The 17,630-nt window shown below is 40.1% G+C and overlaps 1 long non-coding RNA gene across 1 annotated transcript; it reads right to left on the reverse strand.

Annotated features, from left to right (window-relative positions):
- Window positions 1-3,205: 3,205 nt before the first annotated feature.
- LOC106894724 lies at window positions 3,206-15,333 on the reverse strand. The gene is made up of 4 exons (XR_001413301.1): window positions 15,266-15,333; window positions 14,171-14,267; window positions 6,380-6,542; window positions 3,206-3,257 (listed from the first exon to the last, which is right to left on the reverse strand). It is a non-coding gene; the product is annotated as an uncharacterized LOC106894724 (long non-coding RNA).
- Between the last annotated feature and the right edge of the window lie 2,297 nt (window positions 15,334-17,630).

A 17,630-nucleotide genomic window follows, 5' to 3' on the forward strand; every position in this document is an offset into this window, starting at 1 on the left:
CAGATGTTGGAAACTCACCAACACTACTTATTTAACAACAATTTGAGTACTTGCGAAGGAAAGAGAAAGAAAGAAAGGAAGGAAGGAAAGGGAAAGAGAATTACACCCACCACTTTATTCTTCCCATGTTCAGAGTAAAGATTTTTCAGATGTTTTCATTTGGTCATTTTTCCTGGTAACATTCTTTGAGTACCTGGGAAGTGATGTATAGATGTGGGTGTACGTGGCAGAGGAGTATATCCTGTGAATTCTTTTATGCATGATACTAATATTGGGAACACCTAACTTGTAAAAACCTAACAAAAAGAGGTTATTATCCCATTGTAAAGATAGGGAGATATGGACAGAGAAGAAAGCAATCCGTGTTGGGTAACTGCAGAGACAGGAGGAAATCTCAGAGATTTGGGGTTACAGAAGGGTGTTCTCGCTAGAGGGGAGGAAATGCTGCTGCCTCCCCTCCCCTTTAGGCAATTTTCCAGTTCTCAAATGGAAAAGGCAATTAAAAATATTGTCCCAACTCAGGCTCTGGGCTTTTCTTAGGTGGTTGAACTGTGGGGATTAAAACCTATCACAAATTACACTGCACAGGGAAACAAATAGGCAGCTGGTGAGCATAAAGCATGCAGCATCTACCAACACTCCAGTAAGGATGCATGTTATTCTCTCTGTATCCATACACACATTTTCATGACAAAAGTAGGGAACTTAAGGAATAAAAGCAGGAGAAATTAGCCTGCTAAACTGAAGGTGATAGACAGACCTGTGCTGGCATCTGCCACAGTAAGTGACAACTAGTGATGTTTTGTTGGACAGTTTTGCTTGTCACCTCATAAAGCTGAAACAGAAACAGCTGCAAAGCATGGGGAGGTGGTAAAAGAAGAGAAACAACTGTAACTTCAACTGGTTTTAATAGGAACCAGCTTTGCTGCTTACAGCCTTTTGGCATTAATGCACCAAAGCCACTAGATGGCAAACGGCCCTCGAGGCAGCCAGCAGCGAGACACACTGGTCAAGCCCCAAAGCACACCCTTGAGGCTGGACTGAAAGCCAGGATTTTTACTCCAGTCACATCTTTCAGATCCTACTGCATGTTACGCCTGAACAATAGAATAGACCAACTCCTCACAGTCATGTGGCACAACGCAGGTCAAAACCAGAATAAGAGCAGTATTTCAAATTTACAAATTCACTTACCAGCTAACTTGCTTTTATTCAAACCAGTGTGTAAGGAGGCTTAGCAACTGAGTTGACAAAAAATGCTTATTTTTAGTAACATAATTTGAGAATAGGTATAACTTAAAGGAGTAACTGAACTGGCATACACTGTCGAGAGAGCTTCACAAGAACATGCAGTCAAAACAAGCACCGCAACATACACCCCTTTTGGTTGTCCTGAGGCAGCTGTTTGTGACAGCCTACTCTGAAATAGTTCACTTCCCTTAACTAAGCAAAGGAGGCAAGAAAAACTTAACTACTACAAAGGTCTTTGCTTCCACAGTTAGGCTACTTCTGGAACTGAACCTGGGTGGATGTTCTTCCAACACGGAACATACACTTCTTGGCTCAGGGATAAACCCCAGTTATTATTATTATTAGAGCACGGAACATACACTTCTTGGCTCAGGATGATGGGATAAACCCCAGTTATTATTATTATTAGAGGTACATGGCACCTCTACAGCAGAGAAATTCCTCTTTGATCCACTCCGAAGTTGAACTAGTCCAAAAAGACTAGACAGCTGTATAAACAGGCCTTTGAATGGGTTTGGACTGTTCCTTCAGACTTTCAGAGTGAAAAATCTTAGTGTTTCATGGTGTTCAGTAGCTGTGTTCCACCTCAGATCACTGTATTTCATTACCCCATTAATAAGTTATTTCAAGATGAAAGGTGGACTTTGACTTCAAATTACAACCTATATATAGGCTGAAAATCTAAAACCTGTTAAGAGCAATTAGGGACCTTCAATAATATCACTTCCTCAGAAGGGAAATCATCTTCAGCTAAAATATTATAGCTAATTTCCTTTGGGACAAAAATTCCCAAATTAATGATGAAGTGAGACTGGGAAGCAGGAATCTATTAAATCATCAGTCAGACCTTGAAACAAGCCTGATCAGTTGTGACTTCTCATCTCTTCTAAAACAAAGATCTCATTGCACAACCAAAATCAAATCCAGAATAAAGGATAAATATCAAATTCACAATTTATTAACTCAAATAAATACTGCACTTTATAGTTAGCAATATATTTTAACATCTTAATTTTATTCCCTTAAAGGTCCCTTGAGGAATCAAGTTAGAAAACTAACTGTGCTATGAAATCATAGGCAAAGTTCTCTGCTGCTGCCTGATACCTCCTAGAATAGTTCCTGATGTAACACAAAATGACAGACCAGCTAAAGACTGTAGCCTTCTGCAGCTGCTGAAGAAGCTTTTAGCTTTGCAGTCAGGACCAATTTTAGAAACAAGCAAAAAAGAACTACTCAAAACCCCTGGTGCCCAGAGCTAAGCAACTTTCACCCTGAATGGCAGCCTCTCCAGCTGATTCAGTGCACAGACACCAAGAAGATCCCTGACACCCACGGGGAGCAGCCAAACGCTGCTGTTTGGGTGCCCAGCCCTGGAAGGAGAGGCTTTGTGGGCAGCAGGCCCTCCCAACAGCATGTGCTGCGTTAGGAGATGGATACACATCCCTCTTCCCATCCCTCTGGCCACAGCATGATTCTGTCTCGTGGCTGGACACCTGGACTCTAGTAACGAAGACAAGCAGGTACAGAACTGGAGCTGTGCAGCACTGGCTCTGCAGAGCTCACTCACCAGCTGTGTGATGCTCAACAGAACTGCTCTGCTTCTGCTAAGAGACCACACTTTGCCATTTCATTAACAAGGACAAAATATTTTATTCCTGGAGCGGCAAAAAGATTATATTCCCTACACTGCTCAGAAGCCTTGTGCCAGCACAGGACAGATTATGTTAAGTCTAGTTCTAATTTTCTTTGTTTCTTTTTTAAAAATAATGCATAGAGGAGATCTGTCTCTCTGTTCCCAATAATATAAAGCTTGTTCCTTTACAGAAACGCATAGAGATCTGTCTCTCTGTTCTCAATAATATAAAGCTTGTTCCTTTACAGAAATAACTAGGAGGCTGGGGATAAAGCAAGAAGTCACATGGAGACTTACCAGAGGAGGCACTAAATCTCATTAAGCTTTCTTCCCTCCTGTGAGCCCCTCTCTCCCATCAGGGACGAATCTGGGCCTGAGGATGTAAAATTTCCAATTCAGTGCAGAACTGCAGAAAGCAAAAGAAGAAATTCACAGGCCATTCACCAGCAAAGGGCCCACCAGGAGTTACTGCTGTGCCAGTTTCTGGCAAAGCAAAGCAAAGCATCCCCTGGAGGGCTTTTTAGATTAGTTTCCCCAGGCCTTGTGGACTGAGTTAATCTCTCTGTGCATGTTAAATGGTTAAACGCAAATTTGCATTTTTTTTCCTGGCTGCATTAGTCCTTCAGCAAGGATTTAATTTACATCCTTTCTTTGGGATGGAAGAATAAAGGAGCTTTCTGAAGAATGCAGAGGAGTGTCCTTTTCTGTGATATGCTACATTCGAAAAATGAATCATCTCAGCTTTCAGAATAGCCTTTGACTTTGTAGTGTTAAGTGTTAATTTTGCCTCATGTTTTCACAGTGCATTGGCTTTTGATTTGCCATTTATATGTAATTTGATCAACTGGTTTTGCTGCCATATAAATTTCACTTTTAAATTCAACTTTTATTTATTGAGAGATTTTATGTATTTAGTATATGGAAGACTGATATTTTCTTATATGTAAAATGTAAAGTAAATCAATGTTCAACTCAAAGGAAAAGCAAAAAAAAAAATCAGCAAATATACAAGTCAAACAGTAAAATTTCAAGGATGGAATAGTCCTAAGCTTTCAAAAACAGTGTCAAATAATTACACTCCATATTTTACAGTATATAGGCAGATTTTAAGAAATATATCTTGATTAAAGAGCAAAAATTAGTGTTCTGCACAATGCTGTCTGCTTGCAATGTTTCACACTTTTCTTGTTCTCGTCACAATTTAAAAACCTGTAACATTCAACAGACATTCTAAAATCTACACAAAACCTCCAAGTTCTTCAGCCTGAGAGAAGTAATAAATTATAGTAGTTTTATCACTGGAACTGACAAGCTCCTTGCATAAAATTCTTGCAAAATTTGTACATTCCTTAAACTTATACATAATCAATTCTGCACAATCTTTACTGTCCTGTATGTTCTAAATACTAGGCATTTCCTTTGTATGTATTTATATATGTTCAGCTGAAGATGATTTCTCTTTTGCCTTCCTCGAGGCTAGAAATTCCAGTCATATTCGTTATGATCGGAATAACAGTCTCTGCCTTACCTGTCTCTTAACTGGCTTTGGAAACTTTTTATCAGCCCCCCACTTTGAATACTAAATAGACAATTTATCTCATTGCAATGTGCTTTGGAAGCCTAGCGATATATAAAATGAGAAAACTGTAATGGAACAACTCTTGATCTTTTTGGAAATAATTATCAATGAGAAGTTCTCTTGTGGGTTGTTTCCTTTACCTTGCAAAATATTAACTGCCTTCATTTATTGTTCATGTCAACTTCAACTATCACTATGATAAGTACTGTTTCTGGGAGGTAGTACCTCTCAAATTCTAACCTACAAATTGGAATTATAAATGTGGTGATGAGCAGGTGCTGATGCTAAACATGTATATTTCCCCCCCTTCCTATGCATTCTGTAAGATTAACTTCACAGTTATCCTTGCTGCTGCAGGTTTGGGGTTGATGAATGCATTAGTAGCGAACACAGAGAAGTGTTTTTTTTCTGGAGCACAGCAGCCATAGCAAAGTTACAGAAACAGATTTTGCAGCTGTGAGAACTTGCACTTGAAGAATCTCTAACTAGTGCTTGGCATCTTTGTGCTACAAAATCATTCCATAAACTCCAGGCTACCTCCCTTGAGGAAAAACATACTTGAAGTTACAGAGGTGCAGAAAGCCTGCAGAAGAGACTTCTACTTGCTATACAAACACATATGTTAACAAACAATATTTGCTTTAATAGTCATATAGAAATAAGGCTCTGTTCATTAAAACAGTTCACAGCTGCCAAGTACTCAAGCAGAATAATCCTCCTGTATTTCAGAATTCAACAAGAAGTGTTATTAAACTTGCTTTGACCTCAGCACGACTTGTTTGTGCATGAAAAAGCCTTAAGACTTTTAAAACCATCAGTGACAATAACTCAATGAACACAGTAAAATACACACAGTGGAAGGACTCAGCTGGCAAGTGCTTCTGAAATACACATCAGAGGAGTTTGGATTCTGAAAATGCACCTAATACAAGATATTCTTGTACAATATTCTAGTTTCTGTTTCCTTTTCTCCTTTGAGTCACCTGGAGACTTACTTTCAAAGCGGATGGAGACATGCAGGAGTTAAACTTAACAACCAGGAGGATATCTGACACAAAATGGAATAAGTGGTTTTGCTACTTTAAGTAATTCAGCATCTAGGAGAAGAATCACTTAGTGGAATGCCTTATAAAGGCTGAGAATACAGAATTTGTGAGTCACCCTACACTGTCTTCAAATTATATTTGTATGATATTATATAATATTGTGCATGATCACCTGTAGAATGGAATTAATTATGAGTCAGGTATCTCTTCACGTCATTCACTTCCATCTCCCTTGAAAGCTGACTTCCATTCTTCACTGAAATAATCCCTCTGAGCAAGACAGTGATTAGTGATTAGCTTGACAAATTGATAGAATAAAATATCTCCATCCCCCTTATGGGACCTCCTCCAGCATTCATGACAGTTACGATTAAGTGAAATACATTTTTTGGATTCCTCTTATTTTTTAGTGGGAAGCAAGGAATCTCTTAAATAAAACAGTTCCAGTATATGTTTATCTATTCAGTTTCAGAAGCTCTCACGTTATCCTCCAACTGTTAAACTTCACTTTCAGTACAGAAACCTGAAATCCAATTAGAAGGAAAACGCAGAAGCAATATGGGGAGCAGAACATAACACTGTGCCCAGCAGATTTCTCTCAATTACAAGTAAGAGAAAAGGAGAGGTCCTAAAGATCTATTTACCTTTTAGTGGGAGGTCACCTAAAACCAACTTTTCAATATTGGGGAACAATACTGAGAGTCAGAATAATCTCTGCCACTAATGCAGATGTGTATATAATAAAGCAACCAAGCTTCATTGCCTCCATTTGAATTGAAAACACAACTTCATTGCATTACTTTTTCTCCAGACAAAAGTACAATTATTCTCTCCAAGCTCAAGGAGGCCCAAGGTCATAAGACGACTCACCTTGACAAGTCCTACTGTTCTCAGCTCATTAGGAACAAGCTTCTACTCTCCAAGTTTAGCCTCTCTGCCATCCAGGCTGGCTCAGTCTATAGGCTTACATGGAAGCAACAAACATAGGCTGGCTTTGGTCTAAGGACACCAGCTGTCCCCAAACATCACAGTTCTGGTGATGGACAAATAGAAAAGACAAGTGAGATTAGTCATCACATGAGACACTTGAAACATCACATGAGTCTTCAAACACAAGATCTTGTGTCACACTAACAATGTTAGGGGACTTCCCCAACCTTGTCCCTTAAGGAGGTACACTGAAGTAAAACTCCCCTCTTGCTTTCCTACGAAATAAGCTGTTCTCTTTTATTTCCTCTTAAAGACATACTTTTTTCAGCTTTGCCAATCACTCTGAGTTTGTGTGATAACCAGTCAAGTAGAAAAAAAAAATACTTCCCTTCGTTCAGCCAAGTTGTAACTGTATTACAATTGAACCATGCTATGTCAACAGATTGTGCGTAACTTGGAAAAAAAAAAACCCACCAACAAATTAACATACCCACTCTCACTTCTAAGATTTGGCTGGGGGGGTGTGATTGTTTGGGGTTTTTTAAGCAACAGGCATATTGGGCTAAATTCACAATTGGAATAAACCCCCTAAGGATAACAGCAGCAATCAACTGTTGCCTCAACTGGGCTATGCATTTTTGCCTCCTCTCTCCCTCTGCAGGTTGATGTTTAGTTACAGAGGGTAAAAATTTGCCTATTACAACAGAAGATGCTGTCATCCCTGACCACACCCACACCCTGGTGAAAAGACTGGATGTGGTACTGTCAAGACTGTTGGGCATAAATTATGAGGCAGCTTACTCATAAATACAGGAGGTACAGTTTAACATGACTAGGAAGGTACTTTAGACACATTAATAGGCTCGGTTTCCTTCCCCTGATAATCATATGAGGGCCACATGGGCATCTTGATGCTGGCATCTTTATATTCTTTATACTTCCTATGTTCCTAAGAATTTATGTTATGAAAAGAGCTACATATCCTACCAGATACTCCATCTTACCAGAAAGGCTGCACCCCTACCAAGAGTCATGGTTTGACTTATTGCCAAGTTCAAGAGAGGTTGAAAACACAGTCAACTCTATAGCCCACCCGAGAGCAGAAGTAACCCCATCAAACCACAGAAGTAGGGGGTTTGATGTACTTGGGGTTTTGTAAACCTGGGAAGTGGCCTTCCCAGGTTTAGAGAATTTCAAAATTCTTGAGAAAATGTATTGTCCTTACCAAAGGGGAGAAACTCTGAATGAGCAGTGGACAGGACTGCTCCTACCAGATCAAAGGAGCTGGATATCCTTGTCAGAAATACTGGTGTCCACACACAGAGCAACGTAGATGCCTGCTGAGGAAAGCCATACCCTGGCTCCGATATTCTGCTGTTGCATCCACAACTTTTACTTGAACCAGAAGAGAAATGCCACTAAATGGAAGAAATGTCATCTTCCTGACTTCATAGCACAGCCTATAACACATTATTAATCTGGAGCCATAATCTGCTGCTATTACCCTTACTCACTGTTCTGCAACTTGCAGGTTATGGTTCACACCAAAGTTCTTCATTAGCAGACTTCAAAAGCACTGCGTAATTTCACCGTGCATTTTTAGATCTCCATGTCCATCCGACCTAAACATACATTTAAAATTCTTTTCTTAGAAACCAATAATTGGTTGTTCGTTGCAAGAGATGTCACAGGAGTCGTTTAAGGTTTTCATGTATGGTAGAATCCTCCCACGCACATCCTGAAGAATGCAGGGAGGTTCAAACAAAAGGATCTGACCACGTCTGAGACTAAACCAGCAATGCATATCTTCTACCCACACCATACTCCTAAAACTCAATGGCCATTATGAAACAAGCTCCTTTCTATCTGCATGCAAAACTCGCTATTTTATGGTATCGGTCTTGCTGAGAGTCCAACAGAAAAAGCACGAAATTGTTAGTGGCAAAGAAACTCTTGAAATCCTTTCCATCACACACACATTCCTATATAAATATTTAGGAATACCTGTCCCTTCTGACTATTCCACTGACCCTGTATCCTCAGCCTTTGACCTTCATCACTTCATCCTCCCTCCGACAGTAAATTGTACTGGGCTCAGTTCTGTTGTTGTTGACAACGTTCTGAATGCTATAGGCAGGTTTACTGCAGCCTGGGAAAGAGCTGGACAGGAAATTATGGAAGAAATGAGCCTTATTTTGTTACTGCAATTCTGGGAGTTTTCCAGATCCTTATGTCACTAATTGCACACGATTACTGGAAAAAAGAGAGCTCTTCTAACCATAATACTAAACAACGTAATTAATTCCATTATATAGATATAGATTACATAATTTGCAACAGTGTAGGCCCAAAATCTGAGGCGCCTTGGTAATCCATAAAGATAGAAAAAAACCAGTCCTTTTCATTACGTAAACCTGGATTTTTCACCAGTCTGTTCAGAATTACTCTTGTCCTTGCATATTGCTTTTTCAAGTGTGCTTTTAGTTATTGAAAGGAATATTGTATCTCCCCCCTACCGCCCAAGAAGAACTGTCTGCTTTTTAAAGACCCCATCATCAATTGTGACTGTGAGCTGGAGACTTGTATAATTGCTTCTCTTTACGAATAAAGCTGTTTGCTTTAAAGTGCCATTTACTGGTTTGCTTCCCTAATGTGACATTATATATTCTTTCCTGTAGCAGAAGAAGTGGAGCAGTCTGGGGGTGTTACAGGCTGCTAAAGCTGAAATCTACACTGGTGGAATTGCTTCTGAATACTTACATAAAGTAATTGTAAATTTGACAATGGAAAACGCTGCCAAAGCAGAGAAAGCTGTTCAAACCCTCAGATTTTGTTCTAAGCATATTACTAAAATCACAGGCTCTTTCCTGTTTTTTGTGTAGATAAACAGGTGAAGATTCATCTGGGGAAGGGGATGGGGGGCAGAAATCAAACTCATTCAGTTGACTTTTTCACAAATCCAGACTTACTTTCAGAACTTTTCACCTCTGAGAGAAAAATCTCACTTCGTTAAAGACAGAGAACGCTAAATCATTTATGTCAGCAAGGCTTTTGACACTGTCTCAGCAAGGCTTTTGACACTGTCTCCCATAACATCCTCATTGGGAAACTGAGGCAGTATGGGCTGGATGAGGGGACAGTGAGGTGGATTGAGAACTGGCTGTGTGACAGGACCCAAAGGGTAATTATTAATGGAGCAGGTTCAAGTTGGAAGCCTGTAACCAGTGGAGTCCCCCAGGGGTCAATACTTGGACCCGTGCTGTTTAATATATTCATCAGTGACCTGGACGAGGGGACAGAGTGTATCCTCAGCAAGTTTGCTGATGATACCAAACTGGGAGGAGTGGCTGACACCCCGGAGGGCTGTGCTGCCATCCAGCGAGACTTGGACAGGCTGGAGAGCTGGGCAAAGAAGAACCTCATGAGGTTCAACAGGGAAAAGTGTAGGGTCCTGCACCTGGGGAAGAAAAATGTCAGGTACCAGTATAGGTTAGGGGTGGACCTGCTAGAGGCAACTACTGAAGAGAAAGATCTAGGGGTCCTGGTGGACAGTAAAATGACAATGAGTAAACAGTGTGCTCTTGCGGCCAGGAAGGCCAATGGTATCTTGGGTTGTATAGGGAAGAGTGTAGCCAGCAGGTCAAGGGAAGTCATTCTCCCCCTCTACTCTGCACTGGTGAGGCCACAACTGGAGTACTGTGTCCAGTTCTGGGCTCCCCAGTTCAAGAGGGACAGGGAACTACTAGAAAGAGTCCAGCGTAGGGCTACAAAGATGATTCAGGGATTGGAGCATCTCCCTTATGAGGAGAGACTGAGAGAGCTGGGACTCTTTAGTCTGGAGAAGAGAAGGCTGAGGGGAGACCTTATCAACGCCTACAAGTATCTCAAGGGAGGGTTGAAGGAGGAGGGAGCCAGACTCTTTTCAGTGGTTCCCACCGAGAGGACGAGGGGCAACGGGCACAAGTTGGAACATAAGAGGTTCCACTCAAATATGAGGAGAAACTTCTTCACGGTGAGGGTGACGGAACCCTGGAACAGGCTGCCCAGGGAGGTTGTGGAGTCCCCTTCTTTGGAGATTTTCAAAACCCGCCTGGATGCAGTCCTGAGTAACATGCTCTAGCTCTAGGCAATCCTGCTTCAGCAGGGGAGTTGGACTAGATGATCTCTATGGTCCCTTCCAACTCTAGAAATTCAGTGAAATTCAGTGAAATTTAAAGGTAATTCAATTTGATCACCTTAACATAAAAGCACATAAGGAGGTTACAGCTGGGTAGCGCGGTGGAAGAGACAAAAAGATCAAAACTAAGCTAAGAAAACAGTAAACTTGCTCTGTGCTAATACTATCAGCACTGCTTTTGTTCTACAGATCCTAACGAGGGAAGTAACGAGCAGAGCTGTGTCAAAACCAAGCTCTCTGCTAATAGTGGGGCACAGGCTGCTCAGGCAGGGCTACTCTTCCACTGCTAAAGGAAAGTGCTCTTTACTATTATGCTTTTTGTTTCAAAAAGTGAAAAGGAGATACTCCCCAATATACAGTAAAACACAGAAAGAATAAAGTTACTTCAAAAATGACTTCGTGAAATGGACACTAGAAGAATGCTCAATTATTCATTATATTGCAAAAGGAGAAAGAAAGGCCTTGAAAACAAATGAGACTTTTTGCATCAATCATTTTTAAAAGAATGATGATTCTATATTTAGAAAAGGAGTCAGACACTGAGTTTCACAACCATATGTGGAAAACATTAAAGGGAAATCTGGATGGGATTGCCAAGGCAGTGTGGGGCCAAGAACTGCTATTTTTTAAACCCACCCTGAAACACCGATGGGGGGTACTGGGGGGGTGGGAGGGGGGAAGTTTCACCCAAGTCTCCTCTGCAACTATTGCTAAGTACATTTGCCTAGCAATACACAAAAACTGGCAGCGCTGGACTGCTACAGAGACCAAATTATGCTGTCAGCACCAGAACTGGTCAGGCAATTTTGGGAGAGTTTCCAGTGTTACTGCCCAATTTCTGCTGGTTTGTGAATAAATAGGGAATTTCAGTCTAATTATTCCAATCCAATTTGTGAGATGAATAGACAGTAGATAGAACAGCAAAGCTTCCCAACACATCAGAGAGAAGTTTTGGAAGCGCATGAGAGGATTTTTACAGTCAATAAGCAGGGCACGTTAGCCAGAATTTTACTGTGAACAGTAGAAAATTTGTGACTATTGTCAACATAAATAAAAATGAATGGCCTGAATATACCCACTACGTTACCCACTTTCTTCTGAATATGTCTACCAAGAACAGCAAAAAGGGCCTTGCTCATAGCCCTCAAAAATACTACTTCATTGTTGGGTCCTTCCTTTTGGAGAAAAAACTACACCTAGTGCAAATTTGTATAATTTAAAAAGCCAAACATTCTTTTTTTGAGCCCATCCAGCTCTGCCAAAAGCCGTATGGTCACGTTGGCACTTAGTCTATCCAATGCTTTGTGCATTCAGAGCATCGTATCAATACTGATTAATTGTCAGAATGCCTGTACAAGAGAAGCAAATAGAAATATGAGAGCCAGATACTACAAACAGCACTGTATTCAATCAGATCATCTTATTGTTAGCTTATCATTGCTTTTCCCTAGTATTTTCAGCCTGGATAGTGAAACTTAAATTGCATATTCTCAATAAGCAGACACCACAGTACACATCTACATAACCAACTACAAGTTGCAAAGCAAATGAATCACGGGGAATGGGGGGAATGGAGCCAACCATTCCTTTGTAAGATTAAAAAACATCTTGGGATTCTTATTTGAAAACTATGTCATGCAATTCCTAAACTTCCTTTTCACCCCAATGTTTCCCAGATACTTCGTCCTTCACAAGACTGTTAATTGCCTCTGGGGAAAACACAGTATTTCCACTGTTCAAGCATTACAACTTGGCAGGGCAGAAGGGGAAATAAAGCATATTTAACTAAGTAAAACTGCAAGATGCATTTAGAGGCTGAAATAATGCAGAGAGCCTTAGGGTGAATGTCCTCCTCTGGAAAAAAATGGCATAGAGGTTTTAAGAGCCACAGCTTGTCAGCTGTCTCCCTTTTCGTCACTGAAGGGGCATGCTGGCTCCTTAAAAGGATGTCTGTTGGATCCATTCTCTAAGGCACAACATGAGAGTGGTCAAATGACTCATTATGGATCAAGACCTTCCAGGACCCACTAGTGCTGCATCCCCAAGCAAAGAGTGAGCACATGTAGAAGTCCTCACAGTACTCCCATGAGAAGATACGTACTGAAGGAACCAAGAGGAAACTGGGAAATAGACTGAAACCTGGCACCCTGGGAAACAGACTGAAAAAGCTTAGGCTCTGAAAAGACATAATATATAATTTTAATTTACTGTTTTGCCTTCTTGCAATCACAAGTTGTCCAGACCTAAAGGCAGTAGTAAGTCCTACTCCCACTACCTGGAAGGAGAGTGCTGTTGCTTAGCGATCTCTGTTCATACACCCTTGAAGAAATGGGGGGAAAAAATCAGCATGTCAGAACACCAACAGAGATTTCACAACTCATATCTTTGCATTCTTCTTCTCAAGATCAGCCAGGATGGTCACATTTCAGTGATGCCAGCTGTCTTGACTGACTGCTTTTTAGACTAACTACCCATGCAGTGGCTCTTAGCTCTCTTCTGTCACGTTATAAAGCTGCAAGCATTAGAGATCTTGTGCACACCTGCACAGTGAGAAGTATCTCCCATTTACTTACGACGTATCAATACAGGATGTGCTCCAAATCAGTCCCTACATCACCTATTATTGAACTGCTTCTGAAGGCACTGGCTTTAAGAGATTACACGGTATGCTCCTACACCTACAGAACTGAGTACTGGGTTTTGGTCTAGACTCTGTTGCTTGCCAGCTGTTATTCTGGGAGACAGATAATGTAAACAATCAACAGACAACACATTCTTCCAGCTGCTAATGCTGTGAAATAATTTCTCAGAAGTTATCCCAGAATTAGATTTAATACTGACTATTAAGCACTTGATAATAATGTGTGGTTAAAGACAGACAACTGTAACAGAACGAACAGTGCACAGGAAGTACTGATTTTTATCTTACTGGCTTTTTGCCTCTATTTTCATCAAATTCTTCAGGAGTGATGACAGTAGATTAAAAAACATTTTTTTGCATGCAGACAGTAGTTTTCTAGCCCCGCTTCCTGCACTTCTATCGCATCTCCATTAATGGAGATATGTTTTCATTAGTGATGGGGCATCAGTAGCTACTACCACAAGCCCAGTGACATTCAGCTGTGTGATGCTGTTCTGAAACAGATGTTTCCCTGCTACAGTTAACCACATGGGCCGGCTGTTCTACACAAAATCCCTGCTACAGCTAACCACATGGGCCGGCTGTTCTACACAAAAACTGTCCACAACTGGCTGGGCAGACCAAAGAGACAGTTGTCAGTACACTCGGACCCAGTCCTTGTATGTAGGGCATTTTTATAGGCCACCAAATATTTCAGAGATGGAATCCACCAGGTTTTGATTTTTACATTTAGCTGTGAGAACTAGCGGACCCTTCTCTAAGGTTATCTCAGCCCTGAGCACTGCAGAAGAGTGCTGTCACTGCTCACAACAGAATAAAAGTTATTTTAGCCCTTGCAAAGGCCAATGACTTCATGTAGGTTTCTGAGCAGATACTGATACCAATGATGTTGCTGAAACAGACACCAACTTACCTGTGTCTGAAAAACCAAGCCTTCCACAAATGTTTAATCAACCATCAGACACTCCGCAAGGATTGCATTTCATCATCACTTGCAGCTTGCCCAGGATCTGCAATTAGTGAATCCAAATTAATGAAGACTCAGTATTTAGGAAAGAGATGATCAATTCACAATTAAAACTACAAGTGAGAGTTTAAAATTAGCACATCTGTAGAATTTTTTTTTAAGCTGGCGTACCCAGAAGCTGTACTATATATGGATTGGAGCATGTTCTAGTAATTCATTTAATTAACAAAATATAAAAGGTTCTTTAAGAAGTTAGAACTGCAGCCCCATATATTGGCTCAAACTTTGTCTAGTCACTCAAGCAATCACATTCACCCTAGTATATTTATGGACTTCAACTTCAAAAGCATTAAACGCATTCCAATCTAGTGAAATACTATGTTGATTTTGTTGAGAGCACCAATTAGGCTCCTGCTACTTGAAATCTTCACCAAAAACTCTCCAAGTTTGTTTCAATGTCACTATTGACACACTGACAAAGCCAAAAATATCCATTAAACTGTAAGAGTGAAGTGTTGTGGATACAGCACATCTTAAGAGCTGAAGGCACTCAGTACTTGGATGCAATTCCTGGAAAAGCTTCAGGAAGCTCTCACTAACAGGGTTGAATCAGTAGATATCATAACTTTTCAGTAACTACATAGTTACTAAGCTGATTTTTCAATACCCGCAGAGGCTTCAAAAGTCTGGGAAATATTTTTGCTAAGACTGAGCTACCGATTCTGACTATTAGAAGGTTACTAGAGTATATCTTGCTTATAGGGGAACACATGCATTTTGTTCTGAGCATCTGTGCTATCACTTCAAAGCCCATCTGGAGACTGCACTGACCTCTACCAATGTTCAATGCTCCATGGTAGGATATAAAAGTATGGGAGCAACTGCTTAAAGAGGAGGCAACTCATGTCCGAACTTGACATATTAGGTGGTCCACACCGGAGCAACTGCTTAAAGAGGAGGCCACTCATGTCCGAACTTGACATATTAGGTGGTAGCCAAGTCAGCAGCCTGAAAACATTAGTAGGTACCAGTTGAACTCACTTTCCACTTGTGTGACCCTCTCATTCCTAGCTGGAAGAATCCCAGATGAAAGTGTAGCCCTAGGATTGAAAAGATTGATTTTTTCTTCAAAACTGCATTTTTACTGCAATACAGCTACCATACAGCTGCTGAAAACAATTATAAATTTTATAATTGTTTTCTAAACAGAAGCTGGTGGATGGCAACAGTAAGAGTCCTTCATGATCAGCATGATCAACATTCTGTTGACAGAGGTAAAAAAAAAAATCCAAGTGAAAGAGTTTGTTAGAACATGAGAAAATATGAACTTTGGAGGTTTATCCAGGCTGCAGACTAAGCAGTATCGCCCCACCTTTGCAGGTTTTCTCTGTAAAACAACCCAACCCAAAACCAACTAAAACCAAACAGGGGAGAAAAGGGCTTATACCCACTCCTCAGTGAAAAGGCAATTATTGCTCACAAACCCTGCGAGGACCAAAAACCTCCTTCTGTGAAATGAACAGGCTTACCTGATTGGAAAAAGCAGATTATATTTGCATATGATTAAACCAGAATCTCAGTCTACAGCCATCAGTATTCAGTATTTTCAAAGATGTTCTGATTAATCAAACTGCCTAATTAAGAGCGTTTTAAGTGTCTCTACTATAACAATTAAGTGCTTTTTCTGTTGCCTTTTAACACGGTTCATTTTAAACTGTGACTGGATAGAAGCTTGACTGTGCTGATAATCCAGTTATGTTTTGGGAATTAGCATGCACCAGTTGATTAGATTAAGAGATGAAGCCAGAATTAGGAATCACTTGCCACAGCTACATCATTGTAGACTTGTATCTCACGGGGTTATGCTGTAACAGACTGTGCAGACAAATGCTGAAGAGACAGATGGTACAGGCAATGGCGCTCCTTTGCTGTTTAGGTTGATCCATGAATCAAGGCAAAAATTTAAGGGAGAGGCATTATATTATCTTTGATTAATAAAGAGAAACAAGCTGGCCTAATGAAAACACACACAAATCCCATTTTCAAATTTTGTCCTGCTTCTGTCCTCACTGGAACAATCAAAATAAGCCACATCATCAGGATTATTTCTTTTTCTACTGTAACTACATAAAATAAGCTGTGTTTATTTGGGGGGGAAGGGGTGTGTGTGTATACTTTCACCAGCCATAGCTGTACTGTGGATGCTTAAGAACACATTGAAACAAAAAGTGGCAAAAGGATCAAATCTCTAACCCTACATTTCTACCTCACAATAAAAACTGCAACTGCTTTGTACAATTTGCAGTGGGAAAATTATATGCATTAATTATTGTCTTTTTAAAAGACATACTTTTTGATGGCAGGACAGATATTTGCAACTAATTTGCTTCACATCACTGCGTATTTTTCAGAGGTCTCTCCCAAGTATTTTAAGAGTGATTCAGCAGTAATTCCAAAACAATTCTCCAATTCTCAGAAATTCTTTACCATGTATGGACATAGAAACTTCCCCCCCACTTTTTTCTTTTTTTTTTTGAATATGCTTTGCTACTTGCCAAATGAGTGCAGGATTTCTGATGCAACTTGAAAATGGACTGTGTTATAGGACTGCAAATGACTGGTTACTTCTGTTTGGGTTTAGTACTTACCATTCAAGAAGAAATATTATTTACTGGTCAGAGAGAGGGCTGTGTCAAGACACCAGGCTCGACTCCTAGAACTGTTAAAGACCTGTGAATTCAAACACTCATCTACATTTTAAGCGCCTTATTTTCCATTATATACGAAATAATTCAGAAAGATAAGATAGCACAGGACAAAATGGACTGTAAACATACACAAAAATAAACTAGTTTATAGTAAAAACTGTTGAGACTTGCTGTGAAATATTAAGACCTGAGTTGTGCTTCTATTCTATAAAACATTTATAAATATGCATAGGGTTGTTTTGGGAAAGAATAGCTGAAATGAAAGCTCAGGGCACACAACTTAAATCTTCACTGATGGATGAAGAGAAGATGCAATTTATTTTTAGGCAAATTATAAAATGCCTGATTACTAAATTATGGATTAGTCAAATTCTCCCATATTTCATACACCGCTGTTAAACAGTTTACTCTAAGATGACACAGGATTTATTTGTAACCAGCCTGCAGCCCTGATATTTCCACAAGCTAAATAAAAACTGCCTGAATTAAGTTAATGAAAACTGTATTTTAATAAAGAGTCTAGTACAGACTTTAAAAAAAAAAAATCACAAACTTCTGTTTTTTTACTGTCGGGAGACTGATTTTAAAAAATAAACCATGGAATACTCTGCTTGGTTTCGTGAAAGGAACACTCCTGCCTATTCGCTACCTGGGAAACGGTATTTTGTCTTGAGATGTGTGTGGGTAAATGCCTCAAG

This window comes from Calidris pugnax, unplaced genomic scaffold, assembly GCF_001431845.1.
Source record: "Calidris pugnax isolate Ruff unplaced genomic scaffold, ASM143184v1 scaffold247, whole genome shotgun sequence".
NCBI lineage: Eukaryota > Metazoa > Chordata > Aves > Charadriiformes > Scolopacidae > Calidris > Calidris pugnax.